The following is a 16,497-nucleotide window of genomic DNA, read 5'->3' as shown; positions in this document are numbered from 1 at the left end:
GTTCTGTTCTCACAAATGCTCTTCTCAACTATGTCTTTCACCATTACCCTCTGAAAAAGTGGCTGGCACACAGTTTAGCCTGTATCTCCAATGAATCTGTAAATCTCCCCCAATTACTTCTTAATGCCACTTCCTTAAACTTGAACTTCTGCAGAGTCTGTGGCAAATTAAATCAGTTGTTGAAGAGGCATTGCAGCTCTCTGTTCTATGGCTGCTTCTCCTCCCAGGAAAAACCCCCGAACCACAGCAGTGGTGCTGGGGATGGAGAAAACGACACCCTTCTCTCTAAGTGACACCTGCTACTTCAAATCCTGAATGCCCAGCGCATGGGGGAAAGCAGTGTTAGGTCTCCTTAGTTTGCCTGTCTTGTCATGAAACTCCCACATGATAAGCCAGAGCAAATGGTGGTCAGGACCCCGATATTCTCAGTTGCAGCCTAACTTGGGTAGGATTTCTGTTACACAGATGGTGTATGGACAGAACTAGAGAGCCCCCACGTCTTGGTTTTATTCTCCAGGACCTACCCTCTGACCCACAGGTACCCAGAGCAGGATGCAGTATGTTGATGTCCTTCCCCTCCTGAGCAGACAGGCCTCTGACTGGGAAGTGGGGAGCAGAGGGAGCCCTGTACAGTCTAGAGTAGTGTTTCTTCCTCACACTGAGCTTGGAGGAGGAAGGATGGCCTGGGTCTTGGTTAAGATAGAATAGACTCTTACGGGCCTTACTGACTTTTAGTGTATTTTCTTGAACAAGTGTTTTAATTTGCCTTATGCCCTCCAGTCCACTTCCAGGGAATTTCAGCCTTGCTCTTCTGTCTGTTTTATCACCCTCACCAGTTTTACTTTGGAGCAGATCCATAGACCTACTTACACTATGATAGTGCAAGTGGAACTCCTACAGTGTTTTTTTAGATGAAAAATTTTCAAATGCCTTACTTACTACTGTAGTTAGTGGAATCAGACTTCTCTCCATGAGAGACTAAAATATATTTCTTTAATCATTATATACCCATCGGCACTGGCAGAATTAGTGCTCATCACATTCAGCTCATTGGCAGCTCTCAGCCCCAACTTCTTATGCTATTAGGAAGCCAAGAGACCAACCCCAGGTTCAGGATTAAGGCTCAGGATGACAAATTCTAATTAAAATCTCTGAATGAAGACCTTTTAAAATATGCTAGAAGAGACCAGTTTAGAAGAAAAAGTTAAAATATTTGCGTTAGTTTTAGTGATTTAAGAGCAACCAGTTCAGGTCAAACAACATTTATTTGGCTTTGCTAAAAATATGCAGATTGAGTATGTTTTTAACACATCTCACTCACAAACTTCTAGATAAATGATAATAAAGTGATAAAAACACACTAGGACTAATACAAAATGAGAGGGAGCAGTAGTGGAAAACAAATTTTGGTAAACTGTGGGAAGAGTAAGTGGTAAATGACGAGCACAATGGAGAAACATCTAGAGGGAGATGTTAAAGCTCATTTACATTGCAGAACACTGAACTTTTAGGAATTTGAGGTATCAGTTACCATGGAAAGCATTGATTTTTTTAAAAAAAGTTTAAAACTTTAGGTGATATTATGGGTTGATTATGTTTCTCTAAAATTGATGTGTTGAAGCCCGAATTTTTAACACCTCAGAATGTGACTGTATTTGGAGACAGGGCCTTTATGGAGGTGATTAAGTTAAAATGAGGCCATAATGGGGGACTCTAATTCAGTCTAACTGGATTACCACATAAAGAGAAACATCAGGGTTGTGTATACAGAGGTACCGCCATGAAAAGAGGCAATGAGAGGGCAACAAAATGTAAGTGATGGAGACAGTCCTCAGGAGAAACTACCTGTTCTGGCACCTTGATCTTTGACTTTAAGCTCCTAGAACTATAACGAAACACATTTCTGTTATTTAAACCATGCAGCCTTAGCAAACTAATACAAATGATTGGGTGAGAGTTTTGTACACAGAGGCATGCAGCCAGGGGATTATCTCATCTTCCATTGGTTCCCTCCTAATGTAACAGAAATGAAGAATACCTTTCATAGGCTTGTTGGTGGACTGAACTTGGCTGAGAAGAGGATCTCTGAGGTAGAGGATATATTAATAGAATCTTTGAAACCCAAAAGCAGAGAGAACAAGACTTAAAAAAGAAACAGAACAGAATATCCAAGGCCTAAATGATAACCACACAAATTGTAACATCCACATAATAGGAATGCTAGGAGGAGAAGAGAGAGAGAAAATACCAGAAGAAATATTTCAAACAATAGTGGCTGAGAATTTCTGCCAAATTAACATGAGGCACCAAACCACAGATCCAGGAAGCTCAGAGAACACTAGCAGGATTAATGCCAAACAAACAAAGGAAAAACATGTAGGCACATCATTTTCAAACTAAGGGAAATCAAAGATAAAGAAAAATTTCTGCAGGAAGCCAGAGAGAAAAACACTTTAACTATAGAGGAATACATTTAAGACTTACATCTGACTTCTCCTCAGCCCATGCAAGCAAAAAGAGTGAAGTGAAATATTTAAAGTGTTGAGAGATAAAAATAAAACAACCTAGAGTTCAGCACACTGAGAAATTTTTCTTTAAAAATGAAGGAGAAAGAAGGACTTTCTGAGACAAACAGGCATTGAGGGAGATTATTGCTAATAGACCTGCCTTGCAAGAAATGTTAAAAGTTCTTTAGAGAGAAGGAAAATAGTATGAGTCATAAACTTGAATCTTCATAAAGTAAGTGAATCAAAGAGTAAATACGTGAAGATAAAATAAAAACTTTAATTTTTCTCACCCTTAATCACCTAGCAATTAACAGTTGGTTCAACATAATGATACCAACAGTGTATTTGATTATATAAGCTATGAATGTCAGAAAAAAATGTATGTTTACATATACTTATTATAAGTTATGAATGACAGCAGTAAAACAAGGGAGGGAGGGAGGAGTTAGGATTGTTATTTTAAGTCCTCACACTACCTGTCCAGTGATACGGTGCTATTTGAAAGTGGACTTGGATTAGCAACACATAAAAAGGTTAAAAGGGGGAGTATAATATATTAAGAAAGGAGGGAAAATGGAATCATATAAACTGTTAAACCACAAAAGGCAGAAAAAGAGTGGAAGACAAAAACAGAAATGAGGGAAAAGAGCAACAAATGAAAACAGAAACAAATATGACAGATATTCATCCAGCTGCACCAATAATCTCTTTGAATGTTAACGGTTTAAATGTACCAATTAAAGACAGAGATTGTTACAGTGGATGAGAAAACAAGACCCAAATATATTTTATTTTACCCATTTTAAATGAAGAAACAATGAACACTTCCACTTCTGGCCAAGATAGATTAATATGGACCAGATTTACCCTCCCTTGTAAAACAACTAAAAAAACCTGACCAAACAAACCAACAAAAAGCAGGCAAAATACATTACATAGTGTAATGGGTATAAAGTGGTCACATAAACAAAATAATCTGAGGTAGAAAATGAAGACTCCTGTGAAGTGTCAGAGGTGCTTCATATGTTACTTGAATTTTAAAGGAGAGATTTAATTGATAGAATTGCTGTTAATCTGTTGGCATCATGTACATGTAGATTATAGAGAAATGAAAAATAACATCATTTTTCAGTGCCCAAATTTGGAATCATTCTGGAGCTAGATGGGAAACCAAATTTTTTTTTTCCTGGTAAATCTAGACTGGAGAAGGTGGAATGAACTTGTAGCTAAATGGGCCTCTTAATGTGTATTCTAAACGAGAGACCTACCATGTCACGGACAGCGTTGGACAGCTGACTGCCGCCAGCAGGTCCCAAGTGGTGCAGCCAGGCAGTTCCCAAAGAGAGCACTCCCAAGGGCAGAGTTGTGTTTGTCCTCCTCTCCCAGTTGCAGTACTCAGCTAAATCACTCCTCCCTCCTGGGGAAAAAGTGAGGGGGCTGGGAGTTGCTGGAATGTTTTTGTTCTGCTGTTCCTTCTTGAGGGGAATGAAAAGCTCCTTCTCAATATGGAAACACAGGAGGAAGACTTGTATCCGCTGTCCACTTTAAAGGGGAAATACTGACTTGTCTCAGAAAAAAACAACAGTAACAACACAAAAACCAAGATGCCAAAGTCAAACATCATTAGTTTCTCAATTTTTTCATGTAAAGAAGATATTCTTAAAAGAAGTACTTGGGAGGTCAAATTCAAGTTATTATTTCATTTTATTTGTCACATACAAGGCCACCCTTCATTTAATTATTTTTAATCTTTCCCCTCGTGAAGATGTAGTAATCTTTTTACCATTAGTTACTTTAATTTGACTTTGTTGGCTTTTGTGCTTAGAGCAATTTGAATTTGACAGTTAATTTATGGAGAATTTTAATAAGGAAAGTCAGTTAAACATCTGTCCAGATTAGCCCTTATATATACAGCAGTGGAATGTAAATTTGCATTGCAATAAGATTTATTAGAAAAGTTTAACATGCCATCACCTACTCTTTTACTGCCTTTTTTTTAAATGAGAGTTTCAGCCATATGCATTAGAGTTAATGAAAGCAAACGATGTATTTCACTAAAATACACTATGTGTTATTTTAGAGGCTATCAAAATATATATTAGTTGAAATGATAATTTAAAATGTTTCTTTATTGTCTGCAGTTGTTCTCTCAAGATGTCTTTTTCTATCACCAGCAAACATATATACATTAGCATACTTGTTTTTACAACTCAAACAGGTTTTTAAAACTCTCAGCTTAGTCACTATAAGAAGCGACCAGGATGATTATCAAGTTTTCAAGAAAATCATTAAAGAATATTAATGTTGAATTGCATCCTTGAGTTTCACTTGATGGAATGACTTTTTTTTTTCATGCATTGCTTTACTCAGTTGAAAATTTAATTTGTCTCCACCGGAATGATTTCAGATTCAGGTTCTTCATCCATAATGCCTTGGTCCTTCTATATAAAATATGATTTGGGGATTTGTTCATTCAAATTCCTGACATATGAAAAATTTTAGAGTCTCTTCAGGGGTGCCTTTGGGTCCATAACTACTTGTTAGCTATGTGAAAACTGGAAATTGTCTCCGATAAGCCTTCAGATATTCTGTTCTAATCCATATGCTCATCCCCTGTGCTTTCCCCAAATGATGAGTTTCGTGAGGGCATAAACCTAACTTTTGCATCTTCAATATCTAGCAGAGTTTGCATGTAGTAGGTGACCCAGACACTTACAGAATAAGGAATGAGTATGTCTAGTCTTGTCACTAGTCGTCTCTTGCAGATAGCTGAGTGATTTACATGCCTCCCTTTTAAATACCTTAAAACCTTTTAAGATTGAGGAAGAAATATTTGTTGTAAGGTCCATTGGATTTCATATATTTTTCTCTTCTTCATTAAAGTTTAATTCAATGTTTGAATGATTTGTACTCAAGGAAGGCTTCCCATTATCTGGATATGTTAGGACAATGAGGCATAAATCTCAAACTCTTCAACAGCACAATAAAATATATGAAAGCACTAATCTTCTTTCATGAAAAATAAAATATTGGCATGACATAATATTCTACTACATAGACGTATGATGATTTGTTAAATTATTCTCTAATGTTTAAAATGTAGCTTTTTCCTATTAGTTTGCTCTTATAAATAATTCTGTTATTAATTACCATGTGTGTACATAAATGTTTAGCTGTATCAATTTGCTATGTCAGAGCTTTCTAGCCATTGATATTATTGGGCAATATTTAGGGAGAGATTTGCACTGCAAAGTGTCCAGTTTTATTAAATTCACACCAGTTTGTGGATGCAGATAGGTCTTAAATGCCTAAAATTTTTATGGTTTTTCTTAAGTTTCCTTATATGCATGTAGTCTGTGAGATTCTACCACTTATCATATGTAATAGGTGTATGAAATCATGTTAATTTAGTCTGCCTTTGGAGAAGAACTGCTCTGAAAATTAAATTTGAAAACTGCTGAAGTCCATAAATAGCTAAAAATTAAAGTATTTCCATTTAAATTCTGCAAGAATAAAGGTTTGGTTTTGATCCTAAATAATATTAGACATGAGCAATCACTGAAGTAATTTCCTCAATTCTAAGATCATAAAATAGCAATCTATCAATCAAAACAAAATTCTTGCTTTGTTATTGTCTGTTTACAGCTCCATAATGGATTTGATTAGTGATCAAAGAGCACATATTTTGATTCCAAAGAATTTACACTTTGACCATGTGATATCCTTCAGATAAGAGACTGACATCCTGAAACATGATAATGGTGTATGACAATTTGAAGTGCAGGGTCCTGACTGTATTAAATACAAGGGTTCAGGCAGTTCTAAGTCACTTATTCTAACAGACTTGTCAAGATGACATATCTTGTGAAGGAAGGGTTGGAAAACAGAATCTTGTGGTAAATTAAGATAGTTTTGATTTTTTATCAATATTTCTTTTTTTTACATTTTTTATTGATTCATAATCATTTTACAGTGTTGTGTCAAATTCCAGTGTTCAGCACAATTTTTCACTCATTCATGGACATATACACACTCATTGTCACATTTTTTTCTCTGTGATTTATCATAATATTTTGTGTATATTTCCCTGTGCTATACAGTGTAATCTTGTTTATCTATTCTACAATTTTGAAATCCCATTCTATCCCTTCCCACCCTCTACCCCCCCCCGGTAACCACAAGTCTGTATTCTCTGTCCATGAGTCTATTTCTGTCCTGTATTTATGCTTTGTTTTTGTTTGTTTTTGTTTTTTAGATTCCACATATGAGCGATCTCATATGGTATTTTTCTTTCTCTTTCTGGCTTACTTCACTTAGAATGACATTCTCTAGGAGCATCCATGTTGCTGCAAATGGCATTATGTTGTCGGTTTTTATGGCTGAGTAGTATTCCATTGTATAAATATACCACATCTTCTTTATCCAGTCACCTGTTGATGGGCATTTAGGTTGTTTCCATGTTTTGGCTATTGTAAATAGTGCTGCTATGAACATTGGGGTGCAGGTGTCATCCTGAAGTAGATTTCCTTCTGGGTACAAGCCCAGATTTTTTATCAATATTTCTAACCCACTGGTTTGATATTTCAGATTTTTATAAGTTCATGATAAAAGAAACTCAGATTATAATTTAAATTTATTCTGAATATGTTATAAACATTATAAACTTTTATAATTAGGTTCTAAATGTTTAAAAATTTTTTCTCAGAAAAATGTTTCGTAGAAACTTAAATTCTTAAAGACAAAACCAGAAATATGAAAGCCACTTTCTTAAAGTCATCTATAGCCATAACCATGAACTTGGACACAGTATTTTAGTTAATTTTTCATTTGTAGATTAATGAAATGCAGAAAGCTTTAGAATATTTACTCTAGGAGAGCAATTTATTTTTCCTATTTAAGGAGAATAATGAAGCTAGCAAATAATTTTGATACCGTCTTCACGAAGCAACTGTGATCAACTACTTGAACTTTTAATTTTTTCAGCTTATATCTGCATCTACAGTTTTAACCATAAACTCTTGCGGTTGTTCATCATGAGACTATTATTAAAACTTGAAGAAAATAAAAATACCTGATTATATACACTTAATATATTGAGGTATCTATCACATGTCATATCAAAACAAGTGTTTCTTTAATGGCAATACATGCATTGTATAAAACACTTTACTCAAATCATATTACCTCTGGTCTCATGTATATTCACATGATGATTTACCCTAATGTATTCTTTTTCTTGGTTATTATTATCATTATTCATCTAACTAATGTGTGCATGATGGGGCAGTGTGCATAAAGACTCACTTGGTTAACCATTTGCCCTTCAGACAATCCTAAAGTAAAGAGAAAGCTAAATTTCAATAATGGAAATAAAATGGTGAATGAAAAGATATGTTTAAAAATATATCGAGTTACAACTGTTAATTCAAAATTTGAACAAATGGCCATATCCTGGTTCTTTACATTAAAGAACATGGTGGAGAATAGAAGTAGGCTAAACACATTAGAATGAAAGGATTCTCTTACTTATACATTTATAATGAAGTACACATATCTGACAGTATAAATAACAGAATTTTATATAAATTTAGAATTTAGCAGGCAAAAGTGAGAAGATTCTTAAATTCAAGTAATTTTTAACTTTATTTTCAGAAGGTTCACAGGATTTTGCCTCTATTTCCTACACGCACAGCATGGAAGAAGGGTGAACTGTTCTCTGTTTTGTTACTGAAAATTTGGCCTCTGTACTCAAAAGACAAATTCAAACTCAGAGCCAGAGTCCTTGAGAGCAATAGAAAAGAGCAGCTTTATTGCTTTGCTGGGCAAAGGGGAATCACAGCAGACTAAAGCCTCAAAGACTGTGAACCCTTCTTGGGGTTGGGGTCTTGAGATTTTATAGAAAAACTGAGTGGAGCAGAAGAGTGATAACAATCAGGGACAGTTTGTGGTGCTGCATTCTTCTTAATCTTGATAAGACCGTCTGGTGTCATGGTAAACTCCCTAGGGTCTGTCTATTCTACTGAGCTCATCATCCTTTGACTTTCTGGAAAACAGCTTCTGGGGTAAAGAATATATAGGGAAGGTTAAGGGCTATTTTAGCAAGCAGTTGAGCAAGTAAACAAAAAGAAAAACAAGATGTGTCAAAATGAATCAGCAAACACCTTTAACATCAGGGAAGCCATTTTGTTAGTTAGATTTCTACTCTTTCAGTTTTACATAGAAATGGTTAAGATTACACACACACATACACACGTAGATTCTCAATTTAGTAAAGGAACAGTAGCATATTACATTCAGGAAGGAAATAAAAAAGAAACAGGGAATTCAGCTGAGTTAATGAAGAAAATTGCAGTTTAAATATTCAAGACAATATTCGGCAGCTAGATACTTTTTAAACTGTTGTTTCTTCACTCATGCCTCACATCAGGATCAACGTGAGGAACTTTATAAAAATACTGATGCCAAGACTTTACACTAGAGGTTTTGATCCATTGTTCCCGGGCCTAGGTCCTTAACAGAATAAAGAGTGAATGTGCAGCCAGAGTTGAGAACCACTGTCTTAGGCCATTCTCAGAGACAGACAATTTGAAAATTTACACATTGTAGGAAATGTGTTAGAAGAACAATCATCTCTAGTATCTGCTAAGCTGCCAGATAAGTACGTGGCACTGGGCTTGGTAGGACTTGTTTCTTGGGCACTCACTTTCCTTATGCATAAAATAAATAGGTTAAACTAAGTGATATTTAATATAGATTATGTAAAATTCTAGCTCTAAAACTATTGATATTGTAATAACTTATCCATACATTTACAGAATTTGATGAGCCCAAAAACAACTAAAATTACAGATCACTTACAACTTGAGAGCAGTTGATGAAATAGTTTGTTTGCTGGCGACACCTTGCTCTGAAAGTTGCTAACTTTCAGTATACTGTATTTTCATAGGGGAGGATTATGATGAAATGGAAAAATTATATTTGGCACCATAAGACTGGTTTAAATTTCAGCTCTACCGTGTACATCCTACACAGCCTTGTACATGTGGTTTGACCTCATTAAACTTTGGTGTCCTCATCTTTAAAATGGTGGTGGGTGCGATAATTCATGGCACAATTATTCAGAGAGCTGTTGTGAAAATGGCAATGGCATTGTATGTTTAAAATTATTTTATAAAATTATTAGAGATGAATTTTTTAAGAATTGAGTTTTTACAAGATGGGAGACAGAATATGAAATTCTGAAGACTTAAAAAAAAACAGAAATTTATAAATTAGTAGGCAGGTCATTTGGAAATGATTTTTAGTGATTGCAACTTTTCACTTTCAAGGGAAGGTTAATTGAGTAAATCTGGATAAGTTTTTAAGATCATATAAAATATACCTCACCCATGATTTAGTTTGGGGGCTTCCTTTATTGTCCTTGGTTTCATTTGTTTTATCTCAGTGGACATACGATATTGGCTTTGTGGGACTGATGTATTTCAGAATGATGCGGGAATAAGCCCCTCAGGTAGCTGTAAATATGTTACCTTGAAGATTGATGGGTACAAAACGAAGATTTTTTCTGACTGTCTGAATATGTTCTGAAGATCTTTTGGTCCAACCATAACTGGAAGACACTATACAAAGTGAATTATGGTAACGATAATGATTTCATTCATTTATTTGTTTTTGAACAACTGTTGATTGAGCACCTGCATTAGGAACCAGAAAAACAATATACAAGATCCCTGCTCTGCTAGAGTTCACTGCACAGGAGGAGCTAGACGTTACCATACAATCATTAAGATAAATTTCCAGTTTTAAATGCTGTGAGTGCTAGGTAGTGAAGTGCTTGAAAGCATGTGATAGAGGGCATTTTTGAAGAAGTAATGGTGTAACCAAGTTGTGGAAATGATTAGGAGTAATTATTTGAGAGGGATGAGAGAGCAACCTAGATAGAGGTACTTCAGGAGTGTCTACCAGACTTCAGATGGTGCCCGCCCTCGGATTCTGCACAGCTCTGTTTCCCCTCCAGCTCTGGTGGTCTGCTACCTTATCTGGCCTGCGTGCAGTAGTGGAGTGCTGATGCCTCTCTCTAGAATCCAGCTCTCTTTCAGTTTAATTTATCTCAGCCGAGGGAGTTTTTTTATTTTTTTATGGCGGGTATACTCTTTCCTGGAAGAGTTCCAATGTTTTTCTCATTCTTTTCTCACACATTTTAAATTTATACCTTGAATTTTCCAAGTTTTATAAAATAAACACAAAATCCAAAGAGAATGCCACATTTTCTTCATCTTCCTGCATTTCTGATCCCTCACATTAGGCGCTGTGCATTTTTGCTTGAAAGGGGGAAGGAAGTAGGCTAATACCTACGGTAAAAGGAAGGAAAGAAACATAGATTACTATAGCAAAAGCTTATTCTACTAAATAGCTTGAAATGCACTTTGGACATTGGAGTGAATAGACAAAACAGACAATTAAGTATACAGATACAGAGGTCAGAAGAGAGGCTTAGGCTGAGTATAGGCATTTGTGTTGATTTTGATGTTACTTGTAGCTCTCCACATAAATACAGACATTTGTGTTGATGCTGATGTTATGTATTGCTGAGGGAATGTATGTATGCATACATACATATATATGCATATATACATATATACATATATATTTATTTCTCTTAACTTGCCGTATCAACAACTCTGACTTTGTAATGAGGAATATTTCATGTAATGTAGCATACATGTTTAGCAAGGCTAAACTAAAATTAGAAGAATGTTTGATGTTCAGAGTTTTCTAGGAGAATCTTTGAGCATGATAATGACAACCATATTCATTCCTTTAATTATGCAGAATTTCCGACCTTTGAGGAATTTATTGAATGATAGTTGTTGAACAACCAACATAATGACCACTCATCCTCCTTCTATAGGTAAGAATAAGTCATTAATGATATGACTGATGTACTGGTAACAAAATTTCAATACAAAATTCACAGTTACTACCTTAAGCCATTTCTGATACTACTGTGTCCCTGTGGAGACCGCTTTTCATAAGACATGTAGCTCTCAGGAGCCTGGGTATTTTGGAGATCTCACCATTCTGTTCTCACAAACATCACGTGGATCATGCCTCCTGGTGTTGTTCTTGTAAAACTCCTTAGGAAATGATAAGGAAACATCTTTTATATTCAAAATTATTTTAAACATTTGCAGAATATGATTATCAACTCTACACAAACTAAAGGTAAACTTAGGTGCAGTCTGTTAATTGAGAGAAGCAATCTCCTGGCAGCAAATTTAGGGTAAAAAGAACATGAGGCAGGAGAAAAGTAAAATCTAATATTTACACACACCACAAATACACACATACACACAGGCATGTATACAGGTACACAGGTACGGAATTGAAAAAGGCTGAACACACTAATTCATTTGTAGAATTGAAATTTATAGAATTTTCAGCCTAGAAGTATATTTTGCTTTTCAGGGAAGAACATTATAATACAGTCTCTGTTCGTGGGCCTCTGGACTTTATTCTGCCAGTTAGCTACACATTCTTGTTACATTGCTCAGCCTTCCTGGAACTCACGTTCTTCTTTATTACATAATGTATTGATTGATTCCTGGTTTCTAGCACTGGTTGGACAGTAGAATCACTGAGGAACTGATATGTTAAAAGCCCAAACTTATTTTTTGAGGCTCAAAATAAGACCTACTGAATTAAGTAGTGCCTTGTAAACTGTGTGTTGCTATTGTGAATGTCCAAGGTAATTGAAATGAGCAGTGTGTTTGGAGACTCACTAGACTTGATTACTATGGCTGTCACTTTTATTCTCAACATCCTAAGAGTCTATGGCTGTGCTCGAAACAAATATCACTACAATTTTAAAATTGCATGCTTCAAGTGTTTTGTATCATTTGTGTCACAATATTTTCCTTTCAGTTTTTGAAATGGAAAGCAATGATAAGAAAGTTGAATGTTTATACATATAACCTTGACTTAGACCCAGTTTTTCTAGGATACATAGGGTCTGTAAATTGAGAGCTACTTGTATATACAATGCTAACCTACTTTCAGCCAATAGGATTTTAAACTCTCAAAAGTATTGTACTTCTATAATTTTACTCTATTAATTTAACATTAATTCAAAGCACATAATACTAAATAATTTAAAATATTTCACATTTGAAAGAGTGAATTATGCCAATTTGACAACCCTAGACTAATCAAAGAAATTCTAATTATAGGATTATTTGCTTTATTTTGAATCCATTTATCTGTAACTGCATGTGTAAAACTAAATTAAAATAAGGAAACATGTAATTAATCCTACCTAGACCATAGTCTCCATTATCTTCATTATTTCCACTCAAGTCCATTAAAAAGAAGTTACTTTTTTATACTGTCAGCATACTGTATTTGCTTTAAAATCCCCTTGAAAAGTCTGATGAATTAGAATATAAATATTCAATCCACCATGATTCCCTTTTCACGCAAATATGAAATATAATATTTTACTCTACTGCAAAACGCAATGTTATGTCCTATACCTCTAACAGCAGTTATGAACAGATTTCACATATAAATGTGTGCATAGCAGAATATGCATTGAATGATCAGTTTGCTTTCCTGTGTGGATAGCAGACGTATCTAAATGTTCCTTGCATTCACTTAAACAAAAGGATTGCCTCTATGGTATTTGAAAAGGTTGCTGAAGCTCAGTGAGGTGCTCATCGTTAAAGGGGAACCCACGCATAAAGCTCTCATAAATGTAATGGAGGCGAGACATATTTTACTCTATTTAGCATTTATGCAACATTTTTGAAAAGTGCATTTTTATTAGAGTCACCTCACAACAGTCTTATGAGCTTCGTCTAGTGGTGTTATGCTCACTTAGAAATGGATAAATTAGTGCCACAGAAGCCAGTTACTGCTCAAGGTCATGTGTCAGCTGGGCAGAAGAGAAAGCCGAAATTACCACTCTGAGACCTGACATTTTCTTCATCATATTTTTCTTCCATGAGCCATATTACCCAATTTTTCCCTAGAGGAAACATTTTTAGGTAAAATCAGAAATATGGCATTTATATGGAAGTTGGTAATTTACAGGTAACTATTTTCAAAAAGGCAGACAATGGCAAACTGTCACAGCTATCATTTGTCAGTGTAACACTTATTCTTAGTTCATAGCGACTCTTCTAATCACAGATACGACAGTGTATTATGTATTTTAAGGTCATTTATAGACTTACATATATATACATATTATTTTAAGGTACCTTAGAATAGTTGCTTCCTTTGAGGGAAACAGTAAACAAGATTCCAAGACAAGAACTGATCCTGCAAGTGAGAAAACAGACAGGCAATATTGGAGGGAGGCAGACTGATGGAAAATAATCATTCTTGAATACCAGAGTGGCAAGTTTTCCTAGGTTTTAACATAGTCTACTAGGACTTTATGACCTGTTAATGATTCTGAAGGATTGATATCGCATGAAGATAAACTCCAGTTTCTGCAGTGCCAAACAAAAGTCCAAGAAAGTCTGTTAGTTTTATTCAGTGATGGAAGAAGCATTGACCACAGTAACGCATCTTGTGAATGGCGTGCTTCTATATTCACCTAAACGTGATAGTCTTCATGGGTCTGCCAGAGGAGACAGACCTTGAAATTATTTTTTACTTGAGTATAAATGCCTTCTACTTTTGAATTCTAGCTTCATTTCTTAGAGCAACTGTTATTCTTTGGCCTAGTTTCATTCATTATTGCACATGATATGACCTGGAGCAGGAAGAATGTGAAACAATTAGTCCTCATGGAATTACTTTGTACCATTGATAGTCCTTGAAAGATTTTTATTATTAAGATGCTAATTATCAATGTTCAATTGTGTTCTCTTAAATTTTCTTTTTGCCCCTTCTGCTTTCACATTGGTAATTCCTAGCTCTTTATCCAAAATTTTAAATACATAAGACTTACAATATAGTTTCAAGCAAGAAGGATGTGCTGAACACATACCTCATGATTGGACTCTGGTTCTCTAAAGGAGGAGTTCTCAACCTCAGCTTAATTGGCATTTGGGGCCTAATAATTTATTGTTGTGAGAGAAGCTTTCCTGTGCATTGTGAGTTCTGTAGCAGCATACGTAGCCTCTACTCACTGGATTCCAAGAGCATTACCCCTCCTCCTTCCCCAAGCCATGATAATCAAAGATGTCTTCAGACCTTACAAAATGTCCCCAAGTGGAGAAAGACAAAGTCTCCGCGACCTCCAACTGAGAACCTCTTTCTAAAGGTCATTCCGGCTCCTTCTCTCCAGCTCTGCTGTTTGTCATGTACTGTCACAAGTCCATTTATTGGCTTACTTACGGTTAGTTTGTTTATATCTGACAAGGCCTTACATTATAGTTCTTGGTTATCTCTCTGTCATTTTCTTTGCTTTTAGCTCACTGTGTCACAGCCTCACTGGCCTCTTCTAGAAGTCTTGGTTTTCCACTGTCTTGAATGCCTTAGTCTCAGTTAGCTACAAAACTCAAGCCCTCGCAACTTTTAAGCCTTTGCTCAGATCTCACCTGTTTGACAAGGCCTACCCTAGCCACACGTTTAAATTATAACACCCTCCTACCAGTATTTCCAAATCCATTTATATTACTCTATTTTTGTCTATAGTGGTTTTCTGTTCATTTTATGACATAATTTATTTAGTTTTAATATATTATATAATTTACTTTTTTTTTTTTGCTTTATTGCTATTAAGTCTCTCCGCATGAGAATGTAAGTAGCTCCATTATTTTCAAAATTTGTGTCTATTTTTTCACTGTTGTGGCCTGAGCGTCTACGTCAGGATTTGGTCCAGAGTAGATACTTAGTGGTATTTGTTGAATGAATGAACATAAACATTTGGTCCTCATTTCCCATCACTCATCTTGAGCTAAGTGAAACATCAAAAACTTCTCCAGAAGTACCACCCTCGTCTTCCTCTAGGAGACAAACTAAAACACACATACGTTTGGTGACTGAAATAGTGCATCAGAGTATTTCATGGTGAAGGATGAAGTGAGACAAGGGAAAATTAGCACTCAAAAATAAACTCTACTGATTATAGCAGAGAGACTGGCACTAGTGATAGTACTCGGTGCTTTAAAAAAAAAAGTGTGAAAGAAAGTATATGCATATCCTATAAAATCATGTAATCCTGGACTTCAGAACACTCTATTTGCCTTGCAAACATTCACCAGGTTGCACTCTTCAAAGCCATACAGCTGCCTCAAATACAGCTATATGTACTAATTCCTCGCTCCTTAACAATTCTGATAGCTAAGTCAAACAGCTAAATTTCTGTCCCCAGGAAGCAAGCACTGTAAAAGAGAAATCAACAGTGAGCATGAAAACAATAAGTGATTGAGAGTATTGTACCTGACGGTGACTGCCACAAGAATGATTTGTGATAGAAATCGAGGAAGCAGTACTGGGGCTGTTAACAGAAGGGCAAGAAGGGGCCAACCATATATATTAGGGAATGAAATGTTGAGGAGGTAAAGCACTGCAGAGAGGAAACAGTGCTGCAAAGGCCATGGAGTAACAATGAGTACATCTTCCTAGAGCAATTGGCCGGAGCATATTTAACGAAGGGTATTGTATTAGAAAAAGGAGCCAGAGGCATGTTACAGAGATGTATTTTATTTCCATTGACATGAACGAACATTCGTCTTTTAATACCTTAACTGATGACTCATTTCTCAAATGATGGATTATTTTTTAGGGTAAATGCAGAGTCCCATCACAAAGACAGTTTATTTTCTAGTTTACAAAGCCCTTTTGCAATTCTTACATGTTTTAAATATCTACAACAAAAATGAGTATGTATAAAAAAATCATTCTCCTTTGACCTTCTGATGAAGCTAAAGAGAAAAGCAAATTCCTCAAAAATAAGAATTTAGATCAAGAACTGTGATTGAAAACGATGAAGTACTTACAAAAATAAAACCAATTGTCAAAAATAAAAAGTATT

At 35.5% G+C, this 16,497-nt stretch overlaps 1 long non-coding RNA gene across 2 annotated transcripts in view; it reads left to right on the top strand.

Annotated features, from left to right (window-relative positions):
* LOC140696364 (uncharacterized) overlaps positions 1-16,497 on the top strand; it is a 172,742-nt gene that overhangs the window by 34,769 nt on the left and 121,476 nt on the right. For both annotated transcript variants that reach the window (XR_012072607.1, XR_012072593.1), the window contains exon 3: positions 11,340-11,418. This is a non-coding gene — a long non-coding RNA (uncharacterized lncRNA). The remainder of the gene's footprint in view (positions 1-11,339; positions 11,419-16,497) is intronic.

Source organism: Vicugna pacos, chromosome 1 (genome assembly GCF_048564905.1).
Source record: "Vicugna pacos chromosome 1, VicPac4, whole genome shotgun sequence".
NCBI lineage: Eukaryota > Metazoa > Chordata > Mammalia > Artiodactyla > Camelidae > Vicugna > Vicugna pacos.
The sequence above is the reverse complement of the archived record's forward strand: the minus strand, read 5'-3'. Positions and strand labels throughout refer to the sequence as shown.